The sequence below is a fragment of the Rhinolophus sinicus genome, chromosome 9 (assembly GCF_057876585.1).
Source record: "Rhinolophus sinicus isolate RSI-liver-muscle chromosome 9, RSI-T2T, whole genome shotgun sequence".
Classification (NCBI taxonomy): domain Eukaryota; kingdom Metazoa; phylum Chordata; class Mammalia; order Chiroptera; family Rhinolophidae; genus Rhinolophus; species Rhinolophus sinicus.
The window spans coordinates 745,149-760,760 of record NC_142509.1 but is presented as its reverse complement, the minus strand read 5'-3'; the positions used below and the strand labels follow the sequence as shown (position 1 = coordinate 760,760).

Here is a 15,612-nt window from a genome sequence, read left to right as displayed (position 1 = left end):
CGCCACCGCCATCGCCGCCCTGGCGCCATCCTCGCGGTTGCCATCGCCTACCTCCCCACCCTCCCTCGCCTCCGCCGCGTCCCCCGCTGCCACTGCTGCCGCCGCCGCCGCCGCCGCCGCAGCCCCCCCCTCCGCAGCCGCCCAAGCCGCCGTCGCGGGGTCCTCCCACAACTCCCAAGCCCAGGGTTGCCTGCTGGTGCAGGCCTCCCCCAGCCTTGGGGGTGCGGTTGTTGGTAAACCTGGTGGCGGTAGGGGGGCGGGGTGTATGGCGGTCTGGGTCCGGGGAGTCCCAGGATGCCAGAGTTCCACGACTTCTGGCACCATCAGGGAAGTGGCAGTGTCCCATGGAGCCTCGGGTGGCGCGAAGGGGCCTCGCTGCCGGCCAGGAGTAGCCCGCCGCCCACGCCAGGGGCATTCGGAAGAGGCGGGGAGCCGGACTGGGGGGGGGGGGACGCGGTGCTGGCAGAGCCGGCCAGCAGGTCGATGCTCGCCACCGGAGCCGCGCATCTGCATGGCGGGCGCTCACGAGGCAGGCCGGGAGCAGGCTCTTGGGGCGCGGGGAGCCGAGTCCCATCGTCTATGGCCATACCACCCTGAACGCGCCCGATCTCCTCTGATCTCGGGAGCTAAGCAGGGAGGGGCCTGGTTAGTGCTTGGATGGGAGACCGCCTGGGAATACCTGTAGGCTTTTGCTCGCCTCTCCTTTTGCGCCGCCGCCCCTGCGTGGCTCCCTCCGAACCCCTGCCGCCCCTTGCCCCTCTGCAGCCGCCCATCCAGCCGAAGGTCCCCCTGGCCAGAGGCCGGTCAGCCACCCGGCGCTACAAGCTGGCAGCCCCGGCCGCACACCAGGCCCGTCGGCCAGGGCTCACCCCCACACCCTCTTCTTAGTCCTCTTCGCTGAGGCAGGCAGTCAGCCAGCAGCAGTTAGCCGAGCCTGTGTCTCCGCCGGCAGGCACCTCTCCCCACACCCCCGCGCGCCCCCTCCCATCGCCCACAAGAGCCAGGAACCCTCCCTTCCCGCAGTGGCCCCAACACACAGGGTACAAAGAGCCGGGACAAAGCAGGGGACTGAGGGAGGAGCACCCCAACACACCGCACGCCCTCGGACTCCAGGAGAGACCACCACAAGGGGAAGTGCAGGCACGCAGGCACACAACACTCTCAACCAGGGTGCCTGTGGGCTGCCACTCTCCTCCCGCGGGGCGGGGGGTTCCTGGGCGGGGCTCGGAGCCCACTGGCCCTCCCGCCCGGCCCGGGGGCTTCAAGGGTGACTTTCAATGCCCGGGCACTGCCTCCTTAGTGGAGCCCAGCCACGGGCATGACCACACTTCGGTTGAGAAGCTGCCACTTCAAAGCAGCGTCAGTGCGTCTGTCCCAGTCCGTGTGCCCGCTTGTGCGTCCCTCCCCCCTCCCCCACCCCATGTCTCTCTGGCTCTGTGACGTGCCTGTTGGGCTCTGGCTCTGGCTCAGGAGCTCTCTCCCCGCGTGCCAGCCCCCTCTTTCTCTGTCTCTGTCCATGTCTCTCTGTATGTCTAGGTACATACAGGTACATATAGGTGTATATTTCGATCTCGCTCCCTCTTTCTCCTCCTCCCGTTCTCTCTGTCGGTCCCTGTCCTGCGGGGACTCTAGTCCCTCTGCCCGCACAAGAACGCAGGATATGGCGAGGCCAAGAGGGAACACCAACAGAGCCACGGATAGGGGGCTCATAGCACTATGTCTCACGGGCGGCTGGCTCGGAGACACGGCAAGCCGGAGCCGCCCGATCCCCAACCTGTCGGCCGCTTCTCTGCCAACCCACCGACACACCGCCCGTCGACCCGCCAAGCGGGCCCACTGCAATCCGCGCCCCTCTGCAATTTGCAGTCCACCATCCGCGCTTCCTAGCTTGGCCACCGCAGCTCCTCCGGTGGCCAGTGGCCAACTGGCAACAGCTGATGGCCAAGCGGTCACAGCTGATGACCATGCAGCCCCCAAGCAGCACCCCTCCACGCGAGGCCCAGAGCCTGGAGAGTGCTCTCTGCGAGTCTGTCCCCACAGTCCCCGTCTGTCTCTCTCCGCCTCTCTCTTGCTCCGTCTCTGGCCTTCTCTCATCCTCTCTCTCACCTCCCTGGGTCAGGAGAGGTGACGTGTAGCCAGTGAAGGGACCGGACATCGGGCGGGGCTCCGGTCGCTGACGAGGGTTCCAGGGCCCAGACTGAAGGCTTGTGACGAAGGGTGGCTGCAGACTGGAGATGCTGCACCCTGGTGGCGCGGGTGGCTCTCCCTGGCTTTGGGCCTGTGGATGGGTCCGGTCAGGGCCAGGGCCTGGGTTGCACGTCCCTAGGGCCGGAGGGGACTGAGAGGACCCTGCGACCCCCTCGGTGGCCCTGAGAGGTGGGGACAGCACAGCAGCAAGGGGGGTGTGCGGTTGTGGGGCTGGGGGGAGATGAGAGGGTTTGGGGTAGGGGGGCGGGGTGAAAGCCCTTCGGGGCCTGGGGAGGCCCAGGATGCCAGGGCGCCCAGACATATGTCACAGTCAGGGAAGTGACAGAGGCCCGTGGAGCCACTGGGGGGCGCGAAGGGGCCTCGCTGCGGGCCAGGAGTAGCCCGTCGCCCACACCAGCGGCGTCCGGAGGAGGCGGGGAGCGGGCGGCAGGCGCTCGGGCAGACGTGCTCGCCACCCTAGCGGCCCAGCAGCACGGCGCGCGGTCAGAGGCAGGCCGGGAGCAGGCTCTTGGGGCGCGGGGAGCCGGGTCCCAGCGTCTACGGCCATACCACCCTGAACGCGCCCGATCTCCTCTGATCTCGGGAGCTAAGCAGGGAGGGGCCTGGTTAGTACTTGGATGGGAGACCGCCTGGGAATAGCTGCAGGCTTTTGCTCGCCTCTCCTTTTGCGCCGCCGCCCCGGCGTGGCTCCCTCCGAACCCCTGCCGCCCTTTGCCCCTCTGCAGCCGCCCAGGCAGCCGAAGGTCCCCCTGGCCAGAGGAGGGTCAGTCGCCCGGCACTACAAGCTCGCATCCCCGGCCGCACACCAGGCCTGTCGGCCAGGGCTCCCCCCCACTCCCTCTTCTTAGTGCTCTTCGCCGAGGCAGGCCGTCAGCCTGCAGCAGTCAGCCGCGTCTCGGTCGCCGCCGCCGCCGCCACCGCCATCGCAGGGCTCCCTCTCGCTCCCCGACCCTGCCGCCGCCGCAACCCCCAACGCCCAAGCCCAGGGCTGCCTGCCGGCGCAGGCCTCCACCAGGCTCTCTCCATCCCAGGACGTGCCGGTGCTTTGCACCTCGGCCCGAGCCCAGGGCACGCCCATCCCTGCGCCTGCCCCCGGGACCCGACACACAGGATCGGCGTGTCCTCGGGCAAACGGGACGCCTACCCGCCCCGCCCCACCGGAGTCTTCTGTCTCCGCTGGCAGGCACCTCGCCCCACACCCCCGCGCGCCCCTCCCGTCTCCCACAAGAGCCAGGAGCCCTCCCTTCCCGCCGGCCACGGTGTCCCTGAAACACAGGGCACAAAGAGCCGGGACAAACCAGGGGACGGCGGGAGCAGCACCCCAACACACCACGCGCCATCGACTCCGGGGGAGACCACCACAAGGGCAGAGCAGGCACGCAGGCGCACAACCCTCACAACCAGGGTGCCTGGGGGCTGCCTCTCTCCTCCCGCGGGCGGGTGCCTGGGCGGGGCTCAGAGACCACAGGCCCTCCGGAGACCCTGGCGGCCCGCCCCGGAGGCTTCAATGGTGACTGCCAACGCCAGGGCAATGCCTCCTTAGCGGAGCCCAGCCCCGGGCACGACCACACTCCGGTGGAGGAGCTGCCACTTCAACACAGCCTCAGTGCGTCTGTAACAGTCCGTGTGCCCGCCTGTGCGTCCCTCACACCCTCCCCCACCCCATATCCGTCGGGCTCTGTGACGTGCCTGTTGGGCTCTGGCTCTGGCTCAGGAGCTCTCTCCCCGCGTGCCAGCCCCCTCTTTCTCTGTCTCTGTCCATGTCTCTCTGTATGTCTAGATACACACATGTACATATACGAGCATATTTCCATCTCGCTCCCTCTTACTCCTCCTCCCGTTCTGTCTGTCTGTCCCTGTCCTGCGGGGACTCTAGCCCCTCTGCCCGCACAAGAATGCAGGATTTGGCGAGGCCAAGAGGGAACACCAACAGACCACGGATAGGGGGCTCATAGCACCATGTCTCACGGGCGGCTGGCTCGGAGACTCGGCAAGCCGGAGCCGCCCGATCCCCAGCCTGCCGGCCGATTCTCTGCCAACCAACAGACCCACCAACCTACCGACCCACCAAGCCGGCCAACTGCAGTCCGCGCCCCTCTGCAATTTGCAGTCCACAATCCGCGCTTCCTAGCTTGGCCACCGCAGCTCTGCCGGTGGCCAATGGCCAACTGGCAACAGCTGATGGCCAAGCGGTCACAGCTGATATCCATGCAGCCCGCACGCAGCACCCCTCCACGCGAGGCCCAGAGCCTGGAGAGTGCTCTCTGCGAGTCTGTCCCCACAGTCCCCGTCTGTCTCTCTCCGCCTCTCTCTTGCTCCGTCTCTGGCCTTCTCTCATCCTCTCTCTCACCTCCCTGGGTCAGGAGAGGTGACGTGTAGCCAGTGAAGTGAACAGTGATCGGGCGGGACGCCGGTCGCTGACGAGGGGCGAGAACCCAGAAAGAAGGCTGTGTGAGGAAGGGTGGCGGCAGACTGGAGGTGCTGCCCCCTGGTGGCGGGTGGCTCTCCCTGGCTTTGGGCCAGTGGGTGGGGCCGGCCAGGGCCAGGGCCTGGGTTGCACGTCCCTAGGGTGGAGGGGACTGAGAGGACCCTGCGACCCCCTCGGTGGCCCTGAGAGGTGGGGACAGCACAGCAGCAAGGGGGGTGTGCGGTTGTGGGGCTGGGGGGAGATGAGAGGGGTTGGGGTAGGGGGGCGGGGTAAAAGCCCTTCGGGGCCTGGGGAGGCCCAGGATGCCAGGGCGCCCAGACATATGTCACAGTCAGGGAAGTGACAGAGGCCCGTTAGAGCCACTGGGGGCGCGAAGGGGCCTCGCTGCGGGCCAGGAGGAGCCCGTCGCCCACACCAGCGGCGTCTGGAGGAGGCGGGGAGCTGGCGGGAGGCGCTCGGGCAGACATGCTCGCCACCCGAGCGGCCCAGCAGCATGGCGTGCGCTCAGAAGCAGGTCGGGAGCAGGCTCTTGGAGTGCCGGGAGCCGGGTCCCAGCGCCTAAGGCCACACCACCCTGCACGCGCCAGATCTCGTCTGATCTCGGGAGCTAAGCAGGGAGGGGCCTGGTTAGTACTTGGATGGGAGACCGCCTGGGAATAGCTGCAGGCTTTTGCTCGCCTCTCCTTTTGCGCCGCGGCCCCGGCGTGGCTCCCTCCGAACCCCTGCCGCCCCTTGCCTCTCTGCAGCCGCCCAGCCAGCCGAAGGTCCCCCTGACCAGCAGAGGGTTAGCCGCCAGGCACTACAAGCTGGCAGCCCCGGCCGCACACCAGGCCCCTCGGCCAGGGCTCCCCCGCACACCCTCTTCTCAGTCCTCTTCAGTCCCGGAGGCTGTCATCTCGATCCCTTCGCCGACCTTCGATCGCCGCCACCGCCAACAGCGCTGCCCTCGCCCCCGCCGCCACCGCCAAATCCGCCGCCATCACCGCGCTCCCCACACCCCCCTCCAGCGCTGACCTCACCCCTGCCCCCGCCCTCGCCACCGCCATCGCTGTACTGCTTCAATCTCCCGCCTCTGCTCTCCCCTCCTCCGCCGCCAGCACCGCCCTCTTCCCCGCTACCGCCGCCGCCGGCGCCAACCCTCCCCGCGCCCAGCGCCCGCCGACACAGCCCCCAACGCTGCCGCCGCCTCCATCGCCGACCTCGCAACCCTCCCGCGCCGCAGCCGACGCCGCCGCCGCCGCCGCCGCCATCGCTGCTCGCGATCAGCCCCCGCTTCTCCCGCCGCCGCCACCGCGATCACCGCGCTCCCCACCCCCTCCGCCAGCGCTGCCCTCGCCCCCTCCCCGCCCCCGCTGCCGCCATCGCCGTACTCCCTCAAACTCCCTCCTCTGCTCTCCCCCCCTCGGCCGCCAGCACCGCGCTCCCCATCCCCGCCGCCAGCGCTGCCCTCTTCCCCACCCTCGCCCCCGCCGCCGCCATTGCCGCACTCCCTCAATCTCCCTCCTCTGCTCTCCCCGCCTCCTGCACCGCCATCTCCCCCGCCCCCGCCCCAGGCCCGCCGCCGCCACCATCGCCATACTCCCTCAATCTCCCGCCTCTGCTCTGCCGGCCTCCTCGGCCCCCGCCGCCGCCGCCGACGCCGCCGCCGCCGCCGCCATCGACCCCCGTGCCCCAGCGCCCACCGTCAAAGCCCCCATTGTCGCCACCGCCATCGCCGCCCTGGCGCCATCCTCGCGGTTGCCATCGCCTACCTCCCCACCCTCCCTCGCCTCCGCCGCGTCCCCCGCCGCCACTGCTGCCGCCGCCGCCGCCGCCGCCGCCGCCGCCGCCGCCGCCGCCGCCGCACCCCCCCCTCCGTAGCCGCCCAAGCCGCCGCCGCGGGGTCCTCCCACAACTCCCAAGCCCAGGGTTGCCTGCTGGTGCAGGCCTCCCCCAGCCTTGGGGGTGCGGTTGTTGGTAAACCTGGTGGCGGTAGGGGGGCGGGGTGTATGGCGGTCTGGGTCCGGGGAGTCCCAGGATGCCAGAGTTCCACGACTTCTGGCACCATCAGGGAAGTGGCAGTGTCCCATGGAGCCTCGGGTGGCGCGAAGGGGCCTCGCTGCCGGCCAGGAGTAGCCCGCCGCCCACGCCAGGGGCATTCGGAAGCGGCGGGGAGCCGGACTGGGGGGGGGGACGCGGTGCTGGCAGAGCCGGCCAGCGGGTCGATGCTCGCCACCGGAGCCGCGCATCTGCATGGCGGGCGCTCACGAGGCAGGCCGGGAGCAGGCTCTTGGCGCGCGGGGAGCCGAGTCCCATCGTCTATGACCATACCACCCTGAACGCGCCCGATCTCCTCTGATCTCGGGAGCTAAGCAGGGAGGGGCCTGGTTAGTGCTTGGATGGGAGACCGCCTGGGAATACCTGTAGGCTTTTGCTCGCCTCTCCTTTTGCGCCGCCGCCCCTGCGTGGCTCCCTCCGAACCCCTGCCGCCCCTTGCCCCTCTGCAGCCGCCCATCCAGCCGAAGGTCCCCCTGGCCAGAGGCCGGTCAGCCACCCGGCGCTACAAGCTGGCAGCCCCGGCCGCACACCAGGCCCGTCGGCCAGGGCTCACCCCCACACCCTCTTCTTAGTCCTCTTCGCTGAGGCAGGCAGTCAGCCAGCAGCAGTTAGCCGAGCCTGTGTCTCCGCCGGCAGGCACCTCTCCCCACACCCCCGCGCGCCCCCTCCCATCGCCCACAAGAGCCAGGAACCCTCCCTTCCCGCAGTGGCCCCAACACACAGGGTACAAAGAGCCGGGACAAAGCAGGGGACTGAGGGAGGAGCACCCCAACACACCGCACGCCCTCGGACTCCAGGAGAGACCACCACAAGGGGAAGTGCAGGCACGCAGGCACACAACACTCTCAACCAGGGTGCCTGTGGGCTGCCACTCTCCTCCCGCGGGGCGGGGGGTTCCTGGGCGGGGCTCGGAGCCCACTGGCCCTCCCGCCCGGCCCGGGGGCTTCAAGGGTGACTTTCAATGCCCGGGCACTGCCTCCTTAGTGGAGCCCAGCCACGGGCATGACCACACTTCGGTTGAGAAGCTGCCACTTCAAAGCAGCGTCAGTGCGTCTGTCCCAGTCCGTGTGCCCGCTTGTGCGTCCCTCCCCCCTCCACCACCCCATGTCTCTCTGGCTCTGTGACGTGCCTGTTGGGCTCTGGCTCTGGCTCAGGAGCTCTCTCCCCGCGTGCCAGCCCCCTCTTTCTCTGTCTCTGTCCATGTCTCTCTGTATGTCTAGGTACATACAGGTACATATAGGTGTATATTTCGATCTCGCTCCCTCTTTCTCCTCCTCCCGTTCTCTCTGTCGGTCCCTGTCCTGCGGGGACTCTAGTCCCTCTGCCCGCACAAGAACGCAGGATATGGCGAGGCCAAGAGGGAACACCAACAGAGCCACGGATAGGGGGCTCATAGCACTATGTCTCACGGGCGGCTGGCTCGGAGACACGGCAAGCCGGAGCCGCCCGATCCCCAACCTGTCGGCCGCTTCTCTGCCAACCCACCGACACACCGCCCGTCGACCCGCCAAGCGGGCCCACTGCAATCCGCGCCCCTCTGCAATTTGCAGTCCACCATCCGCGCTTCCTAGCTTGGCCACCGCAGCTCCTCCGGTGGCCAGTGGCCAACTGGCAACAGCTGATGGCCAAGCGGTCACAGCTGATGACCATGCAGCCCCCAAGCAGCACCCCTCCACGCGAGGCCCAGAGCCTGGAGAGTGCTCTCTGCGAGTCTGTCCCCACAGTCCCCGTCTGTCTCTCTCCGCCTCTCTCTTGCTCCGTCTCTGGCCTTCTCTCATCCTCTCTCTCACCTCCCTGGGTCAGGAGAGGTGACGTGTAACCAGTGAAGGGACCGGACATCGGGCGGGGCTCCGGTCGCTGACGAGGGTTCCAGGGCCCAGACTGAAGGCTTGTAACGAAGGGTGGCTGCAGACTGGAGATGCTGCACCCTGGTGGCGCGGGTGGCTCTCCCTGGCTTTGGGCCTGTGGATGGGTCCGGTCAGGGCCAGGGCCTGGGTTGCACGTCCCTAGGGCCGGAGGGGACTGAGAGGACCCTGCGACCCCCTCGGTGGCCCTGAGAGGTGGGGACAGCACAGCAGCAAGGGGGGTGTGCGGTTGTGGGGCTGGGGGGAGATGAGAGGGGTTGGGGTAGGGGGGCGGGGTGAAAGCCCTTCGGGACCTGGGGAGGCCCAGGATGCCAGGGCGCCCAGACATATGTCACAGTCAGGGAAGTGACAGAGGCCCGTGGAGCCACTGGGGGGCGCGAAGGGGCCTCGCTGCGGGCCAGGAGTAGCCCGTCGCCCACACCAGCAGCGTCCGGAGGAGGCGGGGAGCGGGCGGCAGGCGCTCGGGCAGACGTGCTCGCCACCCTAGCGGCCCAGCAGCACGGCGCGCGGTCAGAGGCAGGCCGGGAGCAGGCTCTTGGGGCGCGGGGAGCCGGGTCCCAGCGTCTACGGCCATACCACCCTGAACGCGCCCGATCTCCTCTGATCTCGGGAGCTAAGCAGGGAGGGGCCTGGTTAGTACTTGGATGGGAGACCGCCTGGGAATAGCTGCAGGCTTTTGCTCGCCTCTCCTTTTGCGCCGCCGCCCCGGCGTGGCTCCCTCCGAACCCCTGCCGCCCTTTGCCCCTCTGCAGCCGCCCAGGCAGCCGAAGGTCCCCCTGGCCAGAGGAGGGTCAATCGCCCGGCACTACAAGCTCGCATCCCCGGCCGCACACCAGGCCTGTCGGCCAGGGCTCCCCCCCACTCCCTCTTCTTAGTGCTCTTCGCCGAGGCAGGCCGTCAGCCTGCAGCAGTCAGCCGCGTCTCGGTCGCCGCCGCCGCCGCCACCGCCATCGCAGGGCTCCCTCTAGCTCCCCGACCCTGCCGCCGCCGCAACCCCCAACGCCCAAGCCCAGGGCTGCCTGCCGGCGCAGGCCTCCACCAGGCTCTCTCCATCCCAGGACGTGCCGGTGCTTTGCACCTCGGCCCGAGCCCAGGGCACGCCCATCCCTGCGCCTGCCCCCGGGACCCGACACACAGGATCGGCGTGTCCTCGGGCAAACGGGACGCCCACCCGCCCCGCCCCACCGGAGTCTTCTGTCTCCGCTGGCAGGCACCTCGCCCCACACCCCCGCGCGTCCCCTCCCGTCTCCCACAAGAGCCAGGAGCCCTCCCTTCCCGCCGGCCACGGTGTCCCTGAAACACAGGGCACAAAGAGCCGGGACAAACCAGGGGACGGCGGGAGCAGCACCCCAACACACCACGCGCCATCGACTCCGGGGGAGACCACCACAAGGGCAGAGCAGGCACGCAGGCGCACAACCCTCACAACCAGGGTGCCTGGGGGCTGCCACTCTCCTCCCGCGGGCGGGTGCCTGGGCGGGGCTCAGAGACCACAGGCCCTCCGGAGACCCTGGCGGCCCGCCCCGGAGGCTTCAATGGTGACTGCCAACGCCAGGGCAATGCCTCCTTAGCGGAGCCCAGCCCCGGGCACGACCACACTCCGGTGGAGGAGCTGCCACTTCAACACAGCCTCAGTGCGTCTGTAACAGTCCGTGTGCCCGCCTGTGCGTCCCTCACACCCTCCCCCACCCCATATCCGTCGGGCTCTGTGACGTGCCTGTTGGGCTCTGGCTCTGGCTCAGGAGCTCTCTCCCCGCGTGCCAGCCCCCTCTTTCTCTGTCTCTGTCCATGTCTCTCTGTATGTCTAGATACACACATGTACATATACGAGCATATTTCCATCTCGCTCCCTCTTACTCCTCCTCCCGTTCTGTCTGTCTGTCCCTGTCCTGCGGGGACTCTAGCCCCTCTGCCCGCACAAGAATGCAGGATTTGGCGAGGCCAAGAGGGAACACCAACAGACCACGGATAGGGGGCTCATAGCACCATGTCTCACGGGCGGCTGGCTCGGAGACTCGGCAAGCCGGAGCCGCCCGATCCCCAGCCTGCCGGCCGATTCTCTGCCAACCAACAGACCCACCAACCTACCGACCCACCAAGCCGGCCAACTGCAGTCCGCGCCCCTCTGCAATTTGCAGTCCACAATCCGCGCTTCCTAGCTTGGCCACCGCAGCTCTGCCGGTGGCCAATGGCCAACTGGCAACAGCTGATGGCCAAGCGGTCACAGCTGATATCCATGCAGCCCGCACGCAGCACCCCTCCACGCGAGGCCCAGAGCCTGGAGAGTGCTCTCTGCGAGTCTGTCCCCACAGTCCCCGTCTGTCTCTCTCCGCCTCTCTCTTGCTCCGTCTCTGGCCTTCTCTCATCCTCTCTCTCACCTCCCTGGGTCAGGAGAGGTGACGTGTAGCCAGTGAAGTGAACAGTGATCGGGCGGGACGCCGGTCGCTGACGAGGGGCGAGAACCCAGAAAGAAGGCTGTGTGAGGAAGGGTGGCGGCAGACTGGAGGTGCTGCCCCCTGGTGGCGGGTGGCTCTCCCTGGCTTTGGGCCAGTGGGTGGGGCCGGCCAGGGCCAGGGCCTGGGTTGCACGTCCCTAGGGTGGAGGGGACTGAGAGGACCCTGCGACCCCCTCGGTGGCCCTGAGAGGTGGGGACAGCACAGCAGCAAGGGGGGTGTGCGGTTGTGGGGCTGGGGGGAGATGAGAGGGGTTGGGGTAGGGGGGCGGGGTAAAAGCCCTTCGGGGCCTGGGGAGGCCCAGGATGCCAGGGCGCCCAGACATATGTCACAGTCAGGGAAGTGACAGAGGCCCGTTAGAGCCACTGGGGGGCGCGAAGGGGCCTCGCTGCGGGCCAGGAGGAGCCCGTCGCCCACACCAGCGGCGTCTGGAGGAGGCGGGGAGCTGGCGGGAGGCGCTCGGGCAGACATGCTCGCCACCCGAGCGGCCCAGCAGCATGGCGTGCGCTCAGAAGCAGGTCGGGAGCAGGCTCTTGGAGTGCCGGGAGCCGGGTCCCAGCGCCTAAGGCCACACCACCCTGCACGCGCCAGATCTCGTCTGATCTCGGGAGCTAAGCAGGGAGGGGCCTGGTTAGTACTTGGATGGGAGACCGCCTGGGAATAGCTGCAGGCTTTTGCTCGCCTCTCCTTTTGCGCCGCGGCCCCGGCGTGGCTCCCTCCGAACCCCTGCCGCCCCTTGCCTCTCTGCAGCCGCCCAGCCAGCCGAAGGTCCCCCTGACCAGCAGAGGGTTAGCCGCCAGGCACTACAAGCTGGCAGCCCCGGCCGCACACCAGGCCCCTCGGCCAGGGCTCCCCCGCACACCCTCTTCTCAGTCCTCTTCAGTCCCGGAGGCTGTCATCTCGATCCCTTCGCCGACCTTCGATCGCCGCCACCGCCAACAGCGCTGCCCTCGCCCCCGCCGCCACCGCCAAATCCGCCGCCATCACCGCGCTCCCCACACCCCCCTCCAGCGCTGACCTCACCCCTGCCCCCGCCCTCGCCACCGCCATCGCTGTACTGCTTCAATCTCCCGCCTCTGCTCTCCCCTCCTCCGCCGCCAGCACCGCCCTCTTCCCCGCTACCGCCGCCGCCGGCGCCAACCCTCCCCGCGCCCAGCGCCCGCCGACACAGCCCCCAACGCTGCCGCCGCCTCCATCGCCGACCTCGCAACCCTCCCGCGCCGCAGCCGCCGCCGCCGCCGCCGCCGCCGCCGCCGCCGCCGCCATCGCTGCTCGCGATCAGCCCCCGCTTCTCCCGCCGCCGCCGCCGCGATCACCGCGCTCCCCACCCCCTCCGCCAGCGCTGCCCTCGCCCCCTCCCCGCCCCCGCTGCCGCCATCGCCGTACTCCCTCAAACTCCCTCCTCTGCTCTCCCCCCCTCGGCCGCCAGCACCGCGCTCCCCATCCCCGCCGCCAGCGCTGCCCTCTTCCCCACCCCCGCCCCCGCCGCCGCCATTGCCGCACTCCCTCAATCTCCCTCCTCTGCTCTCCCCGCCTCCTGCACCGCCATCTCCCCCGCCCCCGCCCCAGGCCCGCCTCCGCCACCATCGCCATACTCCCTCAATCTCCCGCCTCTGCTCTCCCGGCCTCCTCCGTCCCCGCCGCTGCCGCCGACGCCGCCGCCGCCGCCGCCATCGACCCCCGTGCCCCAGCGCCCACCGTCAAAGCCCCCATTGTCGCCACCGCCATCGCCGCCCTGGCGCCATCCTCGCGGTTGCCATCGCCTACCTCCCCACCCTCCCTCGCCTCCGCCGCGTCCCCCGCTGCCACTGCTGCCGCCGCCGCCGCCGCCGCCGCAGCCCCCCCCTCCGCAGCCGCCCAAGCCGCCGTCGCGGGGTCCTCCCACAACTCCCAAGCCCAGGGTTGCCTGCTGGTGCAGGCCTCCCCCAGCCTTGGGGGTGCGGTTGTTGGTAAACCTGGTGGCGGTAGGGGGGCGGGGTGTATGGCGGTCTGGGTCCGGGGAGTCCCAGGATGCCAGAGTTCCACGACTTCTGGCACCATCAGGGAAGTGGCAGTGTCCCATGGAGCCTCGGGTGGCGCGAAGGGGCCTCGCTGCCGGCCAGGAGTAGCCCGCCGCCCACGCCAGGGGCATTCGGAAGAGGCGGGGAGCCGGACTGGGGGGGGGGACGCGGTGCTGGCAGAGCCGGCCAGCAGGTCGATGCTCGCCACCGGAGCCGCGCATCTGCATGGCGGGCGCTCACGAGGCAGGCCGGGAGCAGGCTCTTGGGGCGCGGGGAGCCGAGTCCCATCGTCTATGGCCATACCACCCTGAACGCGCCCGATCTCCTCTGATCTCGGGAGCTAAGCAGGGAGGGGCCTGGTTAGTGCTTGGATGGGACACCGCCTGGGAATACCTGTAGGCTTTTGCTCGCCTCTCCTTTTGCGCCGCCGCCCCTGCGTGGCTCCCTCCGAACCCCTGCCGCCCCTTGCCCCTCTGCAGCCGCCCATCCAGCCGAAGGTCCCCCTGGCCAGAGGCCGGTCAGCCACCCGGCGCTACAAGCTGGCAGCCCCGGCCGCACACCAGGCCCGTCGGCCAGGGCTCACCCCCACACCCTCTTCTTAGTCCTCTTCGCTGAGGCAGGCAGTCAGCCAGCAGCAGTTAGCCGAGCCTGTGTCTCCGCCGGCAGGCACCTCTCCCCACACCCCCGCGCGCCCCCTCCCATCGCCCACAAGAGCCAGGAACCCTCCCTTCCCGCAGTGGCCCCAACACACAGGGTACAAAGAGCCGGGACAAAGCAGGGGACTGAGGGAGGAGCACCCCAACACACCGCACGCCCTCGGACTCCAGGAGAGACCACCACAAGGGGAAGTGCAGGCACGCAGGCACACAACACTCTCAACCAGGGTGCCTGTGGGCTGCCACTCTCCTCCCGCGGGGCGGGGGGTTCCTGGGCGGGGCTCGGAGCCCACTGGCCCTCCCGCCCGGCCCGGGGGCTTCAAGGGTGACTTTCAATGCCCGGGCACTGCCTCCTTAGTGGAGCCCAGCCACGGGCATGACCACACTTCGGTTGAGAAGCTGCCACTTCAAAGCAGCGTCAGTGCGTCTGTCCCAGTCCGTGTGCCCGCTTGTGCGTCCCTCCCCCCTCCACCACCCCATGTCTCTCTGGCTCTGTGACGTGCCTGTTGGGCTCTGGCTCTGGCTCAGGAGCTCTCTCCCCGCGTGCCAGCCCCCTCTTTCTCTGTCTCTGTCCATGTCTCTCTGTATGTCTAGGTACATACAGGTACATATAGGTGTATATTTCGATCTCGCTCCCTCTTTCTCCTCCTCCCGTTCTCTCTGTCGGTCCCTGTCCTGCGGGGACTCTAGTCCCTCTGCCCGCACAAGAACGCAGGATATGGCGAGGCCAAGAGGGAACACCAACAGAGCCACGGATAGGGGGCTCATAGCACTATGTCTCACGGGCGGCTGGCTCGGAGACACGGCAAGCCGGAGCCGCCCGATCCCCAACCTGTCGGCCGCTTCTCTGCCAACCCACCGACACACCGCCCGTCGACCCGCCAAGCGGGCCCATTGCAATCCGCGCCCCTCTGCAATTTGCAGTCCACCATCCGCGCTTCCTAGCTTGGCCACCGCAGCTCCTCCGGTGGCCAGTGGCCAACTGGCAACAGCTGATGGCCAAGCGGTCACAGCTGATGACCATGCAGCCCCCAAGCAGCACCCCTCCACGCGAGGCCCAGAGCCTGGAGAGTGCTCTCTGCGAGTCTGTCCCCACAGTCCCCGTCTGTCTCTCTCCGCCTCTCTCTTGCTCCGTCTCTGGCCTTCTCTCATCCTCTCTCTCACCTCCCTGGGTCAGGAGAGGTGACGTGTAGCCAGTGAAGGGACCGGACATCGGGCGGGGCTCCGGTCGCTGACGAGGGTTCCAGGGCCCAGACTGAAGGCTTGTGACGAAGGGTGGCTGCAGACTGGAGATGCTGCACCCTGGTGGCGCGGGTGGCTCTCCCTGGCTTTGGGCCTGTGGATGGGTCCGGTCAGGGCCAGGGCCTGGGTTGCACGTCCCTAGGGCCGGAGGGGACTGAGAGGACCCTGCGACCCCCTCGGTGGCCCTGAGAGGTGGGGACAGCACAGCAGCAAGGGGGGTGTGCGGTTGTGGGGCTGGGGGGAGATGAGAGGGGTTGGGGTAGGGGGGCGGGGTGAAAGCCCTTCGGGGCCTGGGGAGGCCCAGGATGCCAGGGCGCCCAGACATATGTCACAGTCAGGGAAGTGACAGAGGCCCGTGGAGCCACTGGGGGGCGCGAAGGGGCCTCGCTGCGGGCCAGGAGTAGCCCGTCGCCCACACCAGCGGCGTCCGGAGGAGGCGGGGAGCGGGCGGCAGGCGCTCGGGCAGACGTGCTCGCCACCCTAGCGACCCAGCAGCACGGCGCGCGGTCAGAGGCAGGCCGGGAGCAGGCTCTTGGGGCGCGGGGAGCCGGGTCCCAGCGTCTACGGCCATACCACCCTGAACGCGCCCGATCTCCTCTGATCTCGGGAGCTAAGCAGGGAGGGGCCTGGTTAGTACTTGGATGGGAGACCGCCTGGGAATAGCTGCAGGCTTTTGCTCGCCTCTCCTTTTGCGCCGCCGCCCCGGCGTGGCTCCCTCCGAAC

At 69.2% G+C, this 15,612-nt stretch overlaps 8 pseudogenes; all 8 read left to right on the top strand.

Moving 5' to 3' along the window:
* Positions 1 to 575: 575 nt before the first annotated feature.
* On the top strand, positions 576 to 695 carry LOC148757193 (5S ribosomal RNA; annotated as a pseudogene).
* Positions 696 to 2,743: 2,048 nt separating this feature from the next.
* Positions 2,744 to 2,863, top strand: LOC148757192 (5S ribosomal RNA; annotated as a pseudogene).
* A 2,329-nt stretch (positions 2,864 to 5,192) lies between these two features.
* Positions 5,193 to 5,312, top strand: LOC148757191 (5S ribosomal RNA; annotated as a pseudogene).
* A 1,620-nt stretch (positions 5,313 to 6,932) lies between these two features.
* On the top strand, positions 6,933 to 7,051 carry LOC148757190 (5S ribosomal RNA; annotated as a pseudogene).
* A 2,049-nt stretch (positions 7,052 to 9,100) lies between these two features.
* On the top strand, positions 9,101 to 9,220 carry LOC148757189 (5S ribosomal RNA; annotated as a pseudogene).
* Positions 9,221 to 11,551: 2,331 nt separating this feature from the next.
* LOC148757188 (5S ribosomal RNA) lies at positions 11,552 to 11,671 on the top strand (annotated as a pseudogene).
* Positions 11,672 to 13,280: 1,609 nt separating this feature from the next.
* LOC148757187 (5S ribosomal RNA) lies at positions 13,281 to 13,400 on the top strand (annotated as a pseudogene).
* A 2,048-nt stretch (positions 13,401 to 15,448) lies between these two features.
* On the top strand, positions 15,449 to 15,568 carry LOC148757186 (5S ribosomal RNA; annotated as a pseudogene).
* Positions 15,569 to 15,612: the final 44 nt, after the last annotated feature.